Here is a 15,397-nt window from a genome sequence, read left to right as displayed (position 1 = left end):
ATTTGATTTTTTTTCAAAAGTCATTAATCATAGCAGTCCCTAGTGAACAGTAACAAATATTTGTGTGCAACTTCTTTATACATTAAAAATGATCAGATCAACCTAGCACCAATTCATTTTGTTTGTTGGAATTTTTTTTTAAAGAATATCAATTTTTTTTCTTTAAAAAAAAAAAAAACATGTTCTGTGAACATTTTGATTGACTAGAAGTTAAAAAGAAGAGCAGGCTTTTTCCTTTCCTTGGGCTTAAGTCCTGTGAGGATGTCTCCAGAACTTCAAATAAGTCCCTCCAAGGGAGAAAAAAACCCAGCAGTTAACAACATGCAACCTTAGTGCCTGGGAACTCCCTGTCACCTCACATTGGAAAAGTGGCTGGTGAACTATGCAGATCACGAAGATTGGGTAATAAAATCCCACCACCATCAGACCAGGAAAATCTATTACTCACCTCTTCTATTAATAGAGTTAGAACTTCGATTTCACAGTGCAAAAAGCTCAGATTTATTTTGCTTACTTGAATCTCAAAGCTTGAGTGGTCTCTGATTTGGGAAATGTAAATTCTGCTTCCCTTTAAACTAAATAATAGTTCTATTTATAACACTTGTCATAGCCTTTACACTCCTTTTTGCATATAAAATGCTGCAATACATATACCTACTCTAATGTTTCTAGCAGGGTACGTTTAGCACAGTGATTTATTAGAAAATAGGGAAAAAAAAGAACCATGCTCACCTCTGGTGCGAGGAGGTGGGTGGGTAAACTGTTGCCCATTCTACCTCTTTGTAGACTAGAAGTGAAAATCTGTCCTGTTCATTTGTAAATTCACATGGAGCCTTTCTTCCTGTTGAACTGTTTGATAGCAGAAACGTGCTGAGACTTTTGTTTCAAGACAATTCCCATTTCTCAGAACTCCCCCTACTTTTCCTGTAACTATCATTTAGGAAAATGGTGAATAGCAGCTTAAACAGTTAATAGTCAATTCCAGCTCCCATTTTCATGAGTGAAAGACAGTTTCTCTCTTAGGATGGTTAACAGTTAAATGCAAAACTAACCTAACCAACCATTGGGTGGCACTGTTGCTCCACTGAATTCTTGGTTAACGACCATTTCTCTTACACTAAAAAAGGGAAAGGAAACAAAACCCTGATTGTGCCTTAAGGAAAGTAGCATTGTTTAAGTTGGAAAACTGACTTTCCCTGTTTGATTCTTTCTATCCCGTAAACATTCTTTGACCCAGAAATGACAACTACTTGTCATTGTCCATATTCAAATGCAAATATTAATTGTTTGATGGGTGCTACTTGGAATCTTGTGTTGAGAAGGATTCTGAGGCCGCATCCAAGACAATGGAGAGAATGTTATGGATTGATTAGCAGTATCGACTGTGGGTATGGAATATTGGAGTGGTGACATGCTTGTCATTCTTGCTTGAGCCTACATTTTGAACTCCATATACTGATGGCCTCAGTATAAATTCTGCACTTTCACTGGGGCCAGAATGGAGAATATGTGGTTAGAACAGAAAGAAAAATGTTAGAGTAAGTTAAGTGATATGTTAGACTCAGGATATTAGAGCATAGTGTTCATCCCTGATAATGTGAACATGACCTGAATTATAAGTATCCTCTTTTCTTGCCTACTTGATCTAGGTCAGAGTTTTAAGATTATGAGAAAATGATGTCATTAGCACAAGGAGGATAACCATTTTGGATTGGTTGTTGAAAGAAGGAGAAGGTCAAAACAAATTGTTTTCATTGCAACATCAGAAACCTGAAAGCCCAACTATATATTCACCATGGAGTTAACGATGCCGTGCTTATTTGATTTAAAATCTATTATGGTTTTAAAATTTGCCAAGAAAGAACTATGACTACCATGTAGATATGATTCTGCTAGTATATTAAGCTTTCTCCAGCTCTCTAAAAACCTTGCAATATTCCTTGACACTGGGGCGTTTATTGAATGTGCTATGCAAAAGAATTTTCTGTGATAATAAAAACCTTCTATGTTTGTGCTGCCCAATAAGATAATCACTAGCCATTTGTGGTTACTGAGCACTTGAAATGTGGCGTGATTGAGGAACTGGATTTTATGTTTTTATGTAGTTTAAATTTATTTAAATTTAAATGTAAATAGCCAAATGTGTCCACTAGCTTCTTTATTGAACAGCAAAGTTCTAGTCACTTCAGAAATTATGAACTCTGGGATTTGGAGGCTGCACAGTCTTTCAAACCACATGACCTTCACACAAGCACAATCATATCCAATAGAATGGTTAAGGTTTATTGAGCATTCACTGTGTGTACTGCACTGTTCTAAACATTTTATATCTTTCATCTTCCCAACAACATATGTAGAAATACCCTTGTCCCCATTTTACAAATGAGAAAATTGATAACAAAGTGATATCTGCTAAAATGTAGATAGATGCCCAACTGGGATACATTGGTCCCGTGTGCTGGCTGAGGTTTGGTTTCTCTTTCAACTAATACTGTTTAAATGTGTATTCATTGTTAGTTTAGGAAGGAATTTGAGCTCATGGATGGAAAGGCAGAGAAAGATGGGCCCTGGCAGTCTCAGGTCCTCTCTGCAAAACGAGAATCCTCTTTAGAAGGTAGTGTCATGGTCATTTTGTTTGTGGGAGTTGCCTCTTGAGAGTCTCATCTTTCTTCCTCTTCTCTAAGTAGCTTATCCAAGTATTCCCTCTAACCAAACAGACTTCCGTCCTTGGAGGTTTTCTGGCAAATACAATTTTCTCCAACTTATTACATTTACAGTGTTGTTCTAAACATCTTTTACAGATAACTGCCCTGGACAACCGCCTGTACCTGGCTCTCAGGGGTCTCACAGTGAAGGTTTTGTAGTAGCCAGAGGACAGTGAAGTTTTACAATGGCAGAAAATCAGTGAAGACTTCTTCTGAAGATAGAATAATGTTACTCCCAACCCCTACCCCAGAACACATGAATATGTTACCTTACAAGGCAAAAGAAACTTTTCACATGTGACTAACGGGTCTTGAGGTGGGGAGAATACCGTGGATTATCTGGATAGGTCTCACATAATCACAAAACACCTTATAAAAGGCAGGCATAAAATCAGAGAGGAGAAAGCAATGTGATAATAGTGGGGAGAGAGAAGGAGAGAGAAAGGAGAAGATGCTGTAATGCTATACTGCTGGATTTTAACAAGGAAGTAGCCAAGAGACAAGGATTGTATATGGTTTCAAGAAGATGGAGAAGGCAAGGAAACAGATTCTCCCCAAAAACCTACAGAAGGAATGCAGCCCTGCCAGACCCATTTTTGAACTTCTTACTGCCAGAATGGTAAGACAATAAGCTAGTATTAAGGTAATTTGTTGTAGCAGCAATAAAAGCCAATACACGTTCTTCGAAAGTGAGACTTTTGAACCAATTCACAGGATTGAAGAGCATTGTGAGATAAAGTCTTAGTCCACTGGGGCTCCTGTAACAAAATGCCTTAGACTGGATGATTTATAAACAACAGAAATTATCCCTCACCATTCTGGAGGTTGCAAAGTTCAAGAACAAGGTGCTAACTGATTTAGTGTCAGAAGGCTTGCTCTCTGCATCCAAGATGGTGCCTTCTTGCATTCGCATGTGTCAGAAGGTGATAGCGAGCTCTCCCAAGCCTCTTTTATAAAGGCACTAATCCCATTCATGGAGCCCTCATGACCTAATTATCTCCCAAAGGCCCCACCTCTTATTATTATTGTACTTGGGGTTTAGGTTTCAAAATACAAATTTTGGGGACACACACATTCAGACCATGGCAGGTAGAGAAGGGAAGGGCATTCCAGTAAATTCAAAAGCATGAAGCTTCAGAAAAACCATTCAGTGCATAGGAGAGGTATGTATGTCTGGTTGCCTGCAGTTTAGGTATCTTTCGGGAATTAAGAAGCAGAGCTCTAGTGTCATTCCCAGAAGCACGCTGTGTGGTATGGGGAAAAGGAGGCTTCTAGTTTCATTGTTAATCACTAGTATTATAAGAGCAATGCTGGGGCCAGTCTTTCCTGCCCTGTACCACACATACACCTCAGGAGTCTCCCATGGTGTAGCCCCTTGTATTTCTTTTCCCTTACACATCAAGAGAAAACCCCTAACTATTTGCTATAAGAAAGGATGAAGGATTCAGAGCAAAGGTCACCATTAAAAATAAGAAAGTATCTTGAAAGAGATAAAGCTACTTCTGTTACCTTTGATAGAATTGTTAGCTGCCATTATGAAGCGAATGAGAAGAGAGAAAATTATCAATTTCATATTGGAGAAAGGCTCATAAGGGAATTCTTTTTGACCCTTATCATGTATCTTATGCTTTTATCACATATATATATGTGATAGCAGGATGGAGAAAAGTAAAATTGGTAGAAGATTTCTTCTTAAGGAAAAGCTTCTTTCTCTTTTTGAAAACTTTTGTGATAAGCTAGCTGTCTTGGGGGAGAAGCTAAAGTTCTACAAGGCATGAGCCCCAAGCATCAATAAGACGGATACTGATTTGTTCAGAATCCCTAGAGATTCGTTGGTAGATAGGGCAGGGGCTAGGCTAAGGTGAGGGAAGAACTTGCTTAGCTTACAACATTTAACAAACATCAAAAACCCAGTCATCAAGATAAATGATATTGAAGTATAATATCTTAAATAAGTTTAAATTAATGTAAAAAATACAGTTCCATTATGGAGCTTGAAGCAAATGAAAAATCAGTAACACCGATTTGATCTCTGCTTTACAGTTTTGATATTTTCATCATTATGGATTTTATATTAATTTTGATTTTTAAAAATGTTGAGTTCACCCATTATTTATCTTGATTTTTCAGTTTTTTGGCACTTTTTGTCTTAGATTCTAGATGGCCAAAAGCAAGCTAGGAAATAAAAAGGCCAAGAGATTCAAGAGTAAGAATTCATCACCTAAAAGTTTGCAGATTTTCTAAACTTTATACATCAACTAAGGCGAGAAGGTACTAATTCTGCTAGCACCATTTGATGAGGAGAACAAGGCACTGTGAGGCAAATGTCTTACGTGCAATTTCAGAGCTTACACAATGTCTTCTGTTTTTAGGTCTGTGATTTTACTATAGTTCAGGTAATTTCTTGGCTGAGATTTAGTGTTCTCTCTTCTTCTTTCTAATGCTTTATCTCCTTGTCTCTTTCAAGGATGGTGCTGCTCTAGTTTGTAGAAGGAATTGAGAATATCTAAGTATGTACGTTTAATTGTCACTTTTTTCTTATTTCTTAGTTTGTTCTCATTTGTATGTTAAAGCAGAAAAAATGCTGCAGTATTAATTTGATTTTAGGAAAATGGTTCTCAGCTACACATATCACAATGTCTAAACACAAGAGCTGATAAGTTTCTGACAGAAGTCATTATTTAAATTTTGGTTGTAATTACAGTTTAACTAGGATAACTTCTACTGACATTTTTCTATGTTCTTTTAAACTTATATGAGTAAATGTATATGTATATGTATAGGTAGTAAATGCATATGTATAGGTAGGTGTATATATATATATATATATAAAGAGAGATGGATGGATTGGGTAGATAATAAATGTAGTTCTTAACCATAATCATAACACTATCTGTTAAATGTCTCAATTTATTTGATTCATATTTAAATGGACAAAAAACAGTTGTATAAATTTATCATGTACAATATAATATTTTAAAATATGTATACATTGTAGAATGGTTCATTTGAGCCAATCATCATATGCATTATCTCACATGCTTATTTTTTTGTGGTAAGAACACTTAAAATCTACTCTCAGAGATTTTCAAAATATAATACAAAATGTCTCAATTTAAATGAGGGTTACATTTTGCTACCAAATGGCGGATTCCTTGATTAATTAGGGGCAATTCTTATTATTCATACCTCATATAGTTTTTCTCTGGTCTAATTTCTGATGTATGATTCAGAAGAAAATTAAAAATAAAAAAGAAAGAAATAACTTTAATAGAATAGCATGTGTCAAGCTGTTTATTATTATTATTTTTTTGCACATAATGAGAATGCTGCAGATGGTTGAACTCATTTTGGACATGTAATAATGAGGAACCTTTGGACTGTACCCGTGAAGACACAGACAGCATTTACAGAGACTAATGAGGACAGGCCCTGTCACTGGTACATCATGGCTGTGTTCAGATGAGGACAATGTGATTATATGTCAAGGAACTGCAGAATGGATGTGCTACCCAGGAAGGAGACAGCTGAGAGGACAGGACACATCCCAAGTAGCTAACTAAAAGGCAGTGAACAGGAAAATTTGCCTCTAAAATCTGGCTCTGTATGTAGGACCCAGTACATAGGGTGAGGGTGGGATGACATCGTCTTCAAAAGGAATCTTTTAACCTATGACCAGATTGCCTTGGATCTAGAAGAAGCAATTTTAAATAGTTATAACATGTTTATGCTTCACTTGAAGGTTACAAATTGAGTTTGGTGTCTGGAGATGTTAACTCTTTCACCAACTAGTTGTGACTTTGGCTAATCTATATAACCTCTCTAAAATAGGAAGGATGATAGTATTTAACTCATAGTGTGACGGTTGAAATTCAGTGAGATAAGAGACTTAAAGTACTTCCCCACAGGGCAACCAGAGCTGTATTTTAAGACATAATCACATTATATCACTTACTTAGACACACAAGGCCCTCAAAGATCTGAGTCCTGCCTGGCTGACCTCATCCATGACTTCTCTGCCCTTCATTCACTATCTTGCAGTCACTGACTTTTTTTCCTGTTTCTTGTACACACAAATTAATACCTACAGCAAAACCTTGATACCAACTGTTTCCGCTGCCTGAATGCTCTTCTCTCAGCTGTTTATAGAGGTCTTCCTTGACTATTTAACTAAAATACTGTCCCTGCCACCCCACAATCACCTTCTGTTCCATTACCCTATATTATGTTCTTCACGACACCTGACGCTATTTGAAATTGTCTCTTTGATTCTTTTTTAAAAATTTTCTGTCACCATCCCCTTGTCTCAATGAGGATATAAGTTCTGTATGAGCTTGGACCTCATGTGGGACTTCAACTGGGCATTCCCCATGTTTATAACAGCACCGGGTAGTAGGCATTCAGTTAAAATGTATGCAGTGACTGAATGAACGAGCACAAGGCCTATGGTTCAATCGAAGTTGGCTCCTGTCTGTATCCTTGTTGGTAACACTACATACACCAATGGGATGGGGAATTTGGGCCTTGTCAGAGTTGTTCAGTGGTTCTGCTCAGTGTGATTTCTCTCTGAGGTCCGGAGAGTTAAGGAGCCTTTTGTCTCAGGATTAGGGAACTATTTGCTTTTACTACCTGGAATATGTACTGTCACAGTTGAGCTTTGAACTTTCATGGTACTCAAGTGCTGATGTGGGTATTTAAGATCTTAATAGCAAAAGTAAAAAGAGTATTTACATACTTCGTAAATGGACACCCTATGCTTCCATTTTGCTTTTATAGCACTTCATCACAGTGAAGAGTAGATTCAGTGATGCACTAAGTTTTTATATCATCTCCGACTTGCACCACAGTTAAGTGACCCCCCGACTTTAAAGCTTCCTGAAGCAAATTACCTATTGCCACTGATACTAAAATGGTACTTCTTCCTTAAATCCCAATAAATCCCCCAATTGTTATGCAAACTGAAAAATACTCCTGTCAAAAGACTGTCAGATAACACCTCTCCTTCCCAAAGACTATTTGTAAGCATAAAGAAACATCCAGAAAGAAGTAATAAATTGTTCTAGTAGGCTGTTCTGGCAGCCATTAATAAATCAATATGAAGGGGAGTTCTGAAGGGCAAAATGTTGCTGTCGGTGGGTGTCCGATTTAATTTTGCTCTAAATTAATATTTCGAATATGATAAGTGAGCTGGCAGGAACAGATTTCATGATTAATTCTATGGAGTCAAAAATGCTTTGATGGCACTTTAATAGCTGCTCCACTGATCTAAAAGTGCCTGAAACGGGCTCACGTGGGCAAGCTCACAAATTGCATGATAATGTGGATCCCACCCAAGGAGGAGATTTACTTTTTATTTTCAAATCTCTGGCATACCTTGGGATAGACGTGTTTCATCATGCAAGTAGAGACATTTTTATAGCATTGTGAGCCATGGCTGAATGATACATGTGGTATGAGTGAGCAGAAAGTGCAGTTAAAACTCGCCTGTAATTCCTGCCTCCCAGAAGCCATTGTAAATCAGCTTACAATGAAATCATTGCTCCTTTGAGAATGAGAGTCCCTAGAATGAAAAAATATATATATTTCAAAAACACCAGAAAAATAGATATAACCTGAGCTCATGAATGAGAAACAAGAATGCAGCACACATGTTTACTTTCGGGTCAACTCTGCCTTTAAGTTGCTGCTAGCTTGATAGGCTTCCATTATGTGAACTGGGAGGCTCCCACTGAATTATGGCATTTATTAGCAGTGTATTGAGTGCATCAGGTATTTTGCTAAATGTTGAGACGTTAAGGAAAAAGGCAACAGAGTGCCTACACTTATAGAGCTTACATTCCTCCTTGTGAGGCAGATATTAGCTGAAGGCACAAGAAAGGCTGAATAGAGGATTGAACAAAGGGTCTTGGTGCCATATGAGAATACAGAATAATCTCTGTCCAGGGACTTCTATGTTTCCTCTCATTCTTAAAGTATAAGATTTTGACAGGGGTGCACAGATATTTTAAGGTGAGAAAATAAAGGGGAAAGGCCTAAAGGTACACATCCTTGGGCAGTAAAAAATTAGCTATGGGTCCTAAGGGAGGTAGGATCATGATATACACTTTAGGAAGATTACTGTGGAAACTACGTTTATGTTGTGGATTATGTTAGAGAAATATGCATGTCATCATTAACCCAGATTTCTGGTTAAAACAACTCATCGAAGGTCCCCTTACTCAGCACATCTTCTAGAGCTGGTTTGTGGGGGAAGCCAAAAAGTTTCAGCTAAATTGCATTTTATGGGCCTGGAGGACATTAAAAGAAGCTTACAATTCATTAGATATGTGGATCTATGGATGTGAGGCTCAGAGATCTCGATTGTAGACATAGATTGGGGATCACAAATTTGAATGAGATCATGCAAGTAGAGTGGGTAGAGTGAGAAGAGAAGAGGTCTTAGGTCCAAATCTTGATGAATATCAACAATTAGAGATGAATGGGAGAAGAAAGAAGCCTTTATGAGAATGTTTAAGTCTCTTCCATGTGAAGGAGTAAAAATAGTAAGAGAGAAATGAGAAATCAGTTACTCCACTTAGATTGTTTTGACAGGCTGAACATTTGAAGTTGGAGGTATACTAACTGGTCATTCAGATCTCACCAATGCCACAGCAAACACAAAGGGAAAGCATTCCTGTGTTCTCTGTTCTTGCTAGAAGCCTATGTGATTTTTAAGTTATATGTGGTTGGGTAAATGTTTGGGCAAAAGCAGTCCTGTGACATCTTTTTCTATAGGGAGGAAAAACAAAACTAAGCTTTAATTAGGTCCCTCACACTTACTTTTCTTTCAATCTGCTGACTTATGCTACTTTTGTCTTTTTGTTGCCTTTGCTGTTTCAAAGTACACATCAGTGATGCTTAGGATTATTTACTATGCACTGGCATTATACTTTTGCTATTAATATTCATTAGAACCCTGGAAAATTGATTAGTTAATTAAGTGCAAAAGACTTGCCTGAGAAGCTGTTCATTTATTCTTTTGTTTAATAGGCTTCATATACATAGTATCATTCACTCATTTTTTTCACTCCTCCCTCAAAGACTTCCCAACAAATTATTACTCAACAAACACACATATTATTTTGTTTGTTTGTTTCACTGGCACTGTAAGCTGTCTGGTTACAAATCTAATATCTGTGTTTGTAGACTAATGGGTAAGGGAAATAACCATACTCTTATGAGTAAGCCTTTTTGTTCACTTTAGATTTAGCAAAACTGAAGTTTAAAGATAAAAACTGTTTTGAGGATTAAATATTCATTCAACTTGGTCCTGCTCATTGATAATTATCTGAGATGCAGGTAACATAAGTTATATTTTTACTCTTCAAAGTCACTGTGATGATTAAAATTCCTCCATTGAAGCTGAATAAATTCAAATGTTGAATTCAAGATGCCAAGCCCAGCCACCTCTATTTGGCCACTGGCCCTGGTGTCTTCAGTTTTCCAGAATTACTCATATTTGGAGGCCCTGGCTTTTCCTGGAAAGGGCCATAAGAGACTGAAGTGTCAAACCAGAATTGTTAATTTATTAATTTGCCTGGAGAGAGAGGATTGTCAGGAGGTCCAGATTATGTTCTGACTTAGCACATTCTCTCTCTTTAAGCCTTGGGATGATGTGAGGATTGTCTTTACAATCATTCCCAAAAATTGCATGAAAATTGCTTGTGTGTGTGTGTGTGTGCGTGTGTGTGTGTGTCTGAATGCAAACTTTGTTTTCTGCTGTGGAGAGGTCCAAAGCTTTCTTTGATTCTCAAAGTCAAGAACTCATGCAGTAACCAAACTGCAAGTGAAACCCAATTATTCTTGGAAGATTGCTTGACAAGCATAGAACTAAAGAAAAGGGAGGCAGTAAGAAAAGGTGAACGGCACTGCAACCAGAGGGTGCATCCTCCAAGGAGACAGGATCATTGTGCTTGGTGAGGGTATCCTTCTTAGCCAGACAGGTTTGCATGTGTGCTCTGAGTGGTTGCTTTGAATAAATCCTTCTCTAAGGCTTCTGTATCTGATCAAGCTCTCTTCCATTCCAGAGTCTTCCTTGAGATATGTTGCCATCATCAATCTAGTTACATTCAACTTTTCCAGACCTGAGAACACTTAAAAGTAATGTTTACTACCTAGTCTGATCTGTTCGATATTGATTTTTTTTTAAATTTCAGAGGACAATCATAATTGTCTTATTTCTACAGTTTGGTAGAGTCAGGAGGAGGCAGATCCTCATGATCTTGAGGTATGGGCAGCATGAATATCAGTAATTTTTTTTTTTTTTTTTTTGGATCATAAGGCAGTTTCTGTTGAAATTCATATATGCCTGAGGGGAGAAACACAGCTTTAACCCACTTGATTCCCTGTTTTGAATTTATCTATCTGATCTGATTTTTTTGCGGAATAAACTTGCAGGGTGATTATCAGTTTGGACTTTGTATAGTCCTATTTTATGCTTGTTCTCTATCTCACTAACTTCTGACATTTTTTAAAAAATTCCTTCTTTGGACTTTTATTGGATTTATTATACTGCTCTTTTCTTTCTTCTTGAAATAATGTTTGGTTTCTTAATGCTCAGTCTTTCTTTTCTATTATGTGTATTTAAGATTTTAAATTTCCTTACAGTACAGTTTTATCTGCAAGCCATATGTATTGACACACAGTGTGAGTTCAAAATATTTTCTGATCTCCATAATGCTTTTCCTTTGACATGGATTATTTAGTTCATTTTTAAATTTCCAACATATGGGCAATTTCCAGTTATCTTCTACTTTATTTCTAGCTGAATTTCATTGTGATTTGAAATTACATTCTGTAGAATTTTAATGCTTTGAAATTTTTTTTTTTCCTTTTAGACTCAGGGGTACCTGTGCAGGTCTGTTACAAGGGTCAGTTGTGTATCGTAGGGGTTTGGTGTACAGACAATTTTGTCACCTATATAATTAATATAGTACCCAACAGGTAGTTTTTCAATCTTCACCCTCTTCCCACCCTCCACCTTTAAGTAGGCCCCAGTGTCTGTTGTTCCCCTTTCTGTGTCCATGTGTCCTCATCATTTAACTCCCACTTATAAGAGATAACAGGCAGTATTTGGTTTTCTATTCCTGTCATTGTTTGCTAAGGAAAATGGTGTCCAGTTCCATCCAGTTTCTGCAAAGGACATGATTTTGTTCCCTTTTTATGACTGTGTGGTATTCCATGGTGTATATGTAACACATTTTCTTTATCCGGTCTACCCTTGATGGGAATCTAGGTTGATTCCATGTCTTTGCCAATGTGAATAGTGCTGTGATGAACATACATGTGAATGTATCTTTATGGCAGAGCAATGCATATTACTTTGGGCATCGATCCAGTAAGAGAATTTCTGGGTTGAATGGTGGTTCCATTTTAAGTTCTTCCAGCAGTCTCCGGACTGCTTTCTGCAGTGGCTGAACTAATTTATCTTTCCACCAGAAGCGTGTAAGTGTTCTATTCTCTCTGCAACCTTACCACATCTGTTATTTTTTTGTAATAGCCATTCTGACTGGTATATGATGGTATCTCATTGTGATTTTGCTTTACATTTCTTTAATGATTAGAGATATTGAGCATTTTTCCATATACTTGTTGATTGTGTGTATGTCTTCTTTTGAGAAGTGTCTGTTCATGTCCTTTGTCCACATTTAATGCGGTTGTTTGTTTTTTTGCTTGTTGGTTTGTTTAGCTTCCTTACAGAATCTGTTTAGACCTTCGTTGGATGCATATTTTGCAAATATCCCCCTACCATTCTGTAAATTGTCTGTTTACTCTGTTGATAGTTTTCTTAAAAGAAAGCACAGTATTTAGTTTAATTAGGTCCCACTTGCCAATTTTTGTTTTTATTGCAATTGCTTTTAAAGTCTTCATTATGAAACCTTTGCTAGATATGATACCCAGAATGGTATTTCCTAGGTTTTCTTTTAGGGTTTTTATAGTTTGAGGTTTAAGTTTAGTCTTTAATCCATCTTGAGTTGATTTTTGTATGTGATCTAAGGAAGGGGTCCAGTTTGGTTTTCTGCATATGGCTAGCCAGTTATCCCAGCACCATTTATTGAATAAGGAGTCCTTTCCCCATTGCTTGTTATTATCAGCTTTGTCGAAGATCAGATGGCTGTAGGTGCCTTGCTTTATTACTTCTTTGAAATGTTTTGAGACCTGTTTTATATTTTAACATGCATAGGTTTATAAAAATATTGCATGCATGCTTGAAAACTATTTATATTCTGTAGTTGTTGGGAGCAGTATATCTGTAGATTGAAAGTGTCAATGGTAATCAAATCTTCTCTATTTCTGCTGGTATTTTTTTCTCCTGATTCTAACAATTTCTGAGTGTGGAATATTACAATATCTTAATGTGATTGTGAATTTTTAAATTTGTAGGTCTGTCAGTTTTGCTTTATAAATTCTTCAGATTATGACGTCAAGTGCATATAAGTATGAAATCTGAAATCTTTCTGCTGAACTGAAACTTCTGTAATTATGTGGGAAAACTCTTCATTTCTAATCACATTTTATTTTAATATTTTTTCATATTAGTGTAGTTATCCCATATTTTTTCCAATTTGTATTTAAATGGTCATTCTTTTTTCTATTATTTTACTTTTCTACTGTTTTTCTACTTTATTAGTCAGAATAATTAGCCAGGGTATATCTTCTTTATTCAGTCTACTGATTCAAATGCTAATCTGTTTTAGAAACACCCTTATAGACACACCCAGAAATAATATTTTACCACCACGTAAGCATATCTTAGCCCAGTTACACTGATGTATAAAATTAACCATCACATTTATATTTATGCAGTCTTACATTTTAATAATAGGTTTGATTTGGACTTTTAAATCTTATTTTGCAATTTATCATATAACTGAGTATTTATTCATCTAAATTTCCTGTAATTAGTAATATTTGTTTATTTGTAATATTGTTAAACATAGTAGGCATTGTGTTTCAAATCTAGATCTGACAATTATAGTTTCTAAGTTATGTCCTAGTCTTTTGTGATGTTTGTTGTTTCTGCTGGTTTTTGTTCCATGTTTCCCTTTTTCTTTGGACTTAATTATCTTAGACTGCTTGATAGTAATTAATTGCCTCTGGAAAATTATCTGTGGTATCCCTCAAGGCTAACAATGTATTCACATACTTCCAGAATGGCTTTGCCCTACTCTAGCCACAACCACATGAGGGCTGGGGGTTCCTTGATAATTCAGGCTATGTGTAATCTTGGATACAAATTCCCATGAAACCCCATGTGTGCCCACAGTTCTAAAAGACTGCTCTCCATATACATATATATATATATATATATATATATATATATTTTTTCTTTTTCATTTTGTCCTGCCTTGATCAACATCAAAGCAGACATTTTTTTAGCTTTTGTTTCAAGAGATGATGGTTGATCCCAATAACCCAATATAGCCTGCCAATATTGGAAGTCAGCCAGTTCTTCTTAATGTATCAACTGTATGTGACTAGTTAACAAGTAAAATGCCTAGCAGATATATTTAGTGGAGGAACATGCAGATATAAAAGTCCAGATCTGAAGCAGGATCTTGATAGTCATGATGGAATTGATAGTGAAGGAGTGGAATAGTTCAGACTTTTTCATAAAAATAATTCAAGAAAATAGTCAAGGAAGTGTGCATTAATACTTCTGTTCCCACAGCTCGCAGCAGCTCTGATATGTCACTTAATCAGCAATGAATATGATCGGAAGAGTAGCAATACCTACTAGGAATACAAATAGCTCCCTGAACCACAGAAATGAGTACTTCCAAAGACTTGAGAAAAGTATGTCTCCCTTTGTACATTTGACATTGGGTGCTGGTTGGGACTTCAGGTGGTGGCAGTAAGCAAACACAGTCAACACAGTCAAATGGTGATAGAGAGGAAGGAATTCTCAGAGTCATGGGGTGCAACGAAAAGCAAAACATGAAAGGCAGGTTTTAGAATAAGTGCTTTTCTTCAGAAATGCTCAGAAAGAATGAGAGAATAGAAGAGCTGGGAACAAAAGTCAAGATAAATAGCAGGCACATTCTCAGTAGTTTTCATCCATTCAAGTTCACTAAGTTCTAAGATAGTGCTGTAGAGCCCTTAGTTTCTGTCTTTTCATTTTCCCTGTTAGTCTTTTGACATTTGGGCCAGAAATGAGGAGGGGGAGAGGATGTGATTAAACTTTCCAAGTTACTAGTTATTTTCTTCTTTTTTGTTAATAAAACCAGAGTTTCATCAAAATTAAAAGTTATGCATATGTATTTCATGATTTCTCAACCTCAGCACTGTTGACATTTTGGACTGGATAATTCATTATTGGGGGCTGCCCTGTGTGTAGTAGAATATTTGGTACTGTCCTCTACCCAGTAGACACCAAAAGCATCCTCCCCTCCTTTTCCAGCTGTGACACCAGAAAAGTCCCCAGAGTTTCCCAAATGTCCAGTGGGCTGGGGGATGGAGGAATGTGAGCAAAATAGCCACCAGTTGAGAACGAATCTATTCCAATATCAAATAACTGGGTGTTTGTAGGAGTATGAAGGTTGGTTTTGTCCTTGTCTAAAAAAAAAAAAAAAAAAAAGAGAGAGAGAGAAAGAGAAAGAAAGAAAGAAAGAAAGAAAGAAAGAAAGAAAGAAAGAAAGAAAGAAAGAAAGAAA

Source organism: Piliocolobus tephrosceles, chromosome 4 (genome assembly GCF_002776525.5).
Source record: "Piliocolobus tephrosceles isolate RC106 chromosome 4, ASM277652v3, whole genome shotgun sequence".
NCBI lineage: Eukaryota > Metazoa > Chordata > Mammalia > Primates > Cercopithecidae > Piliocolobus > Piliocolobus tephrosceles.
The sequence above is the reverse complement of the archived record's forward strand: the minus strand, read 5'-3'. Positions refer to the sequence as shown.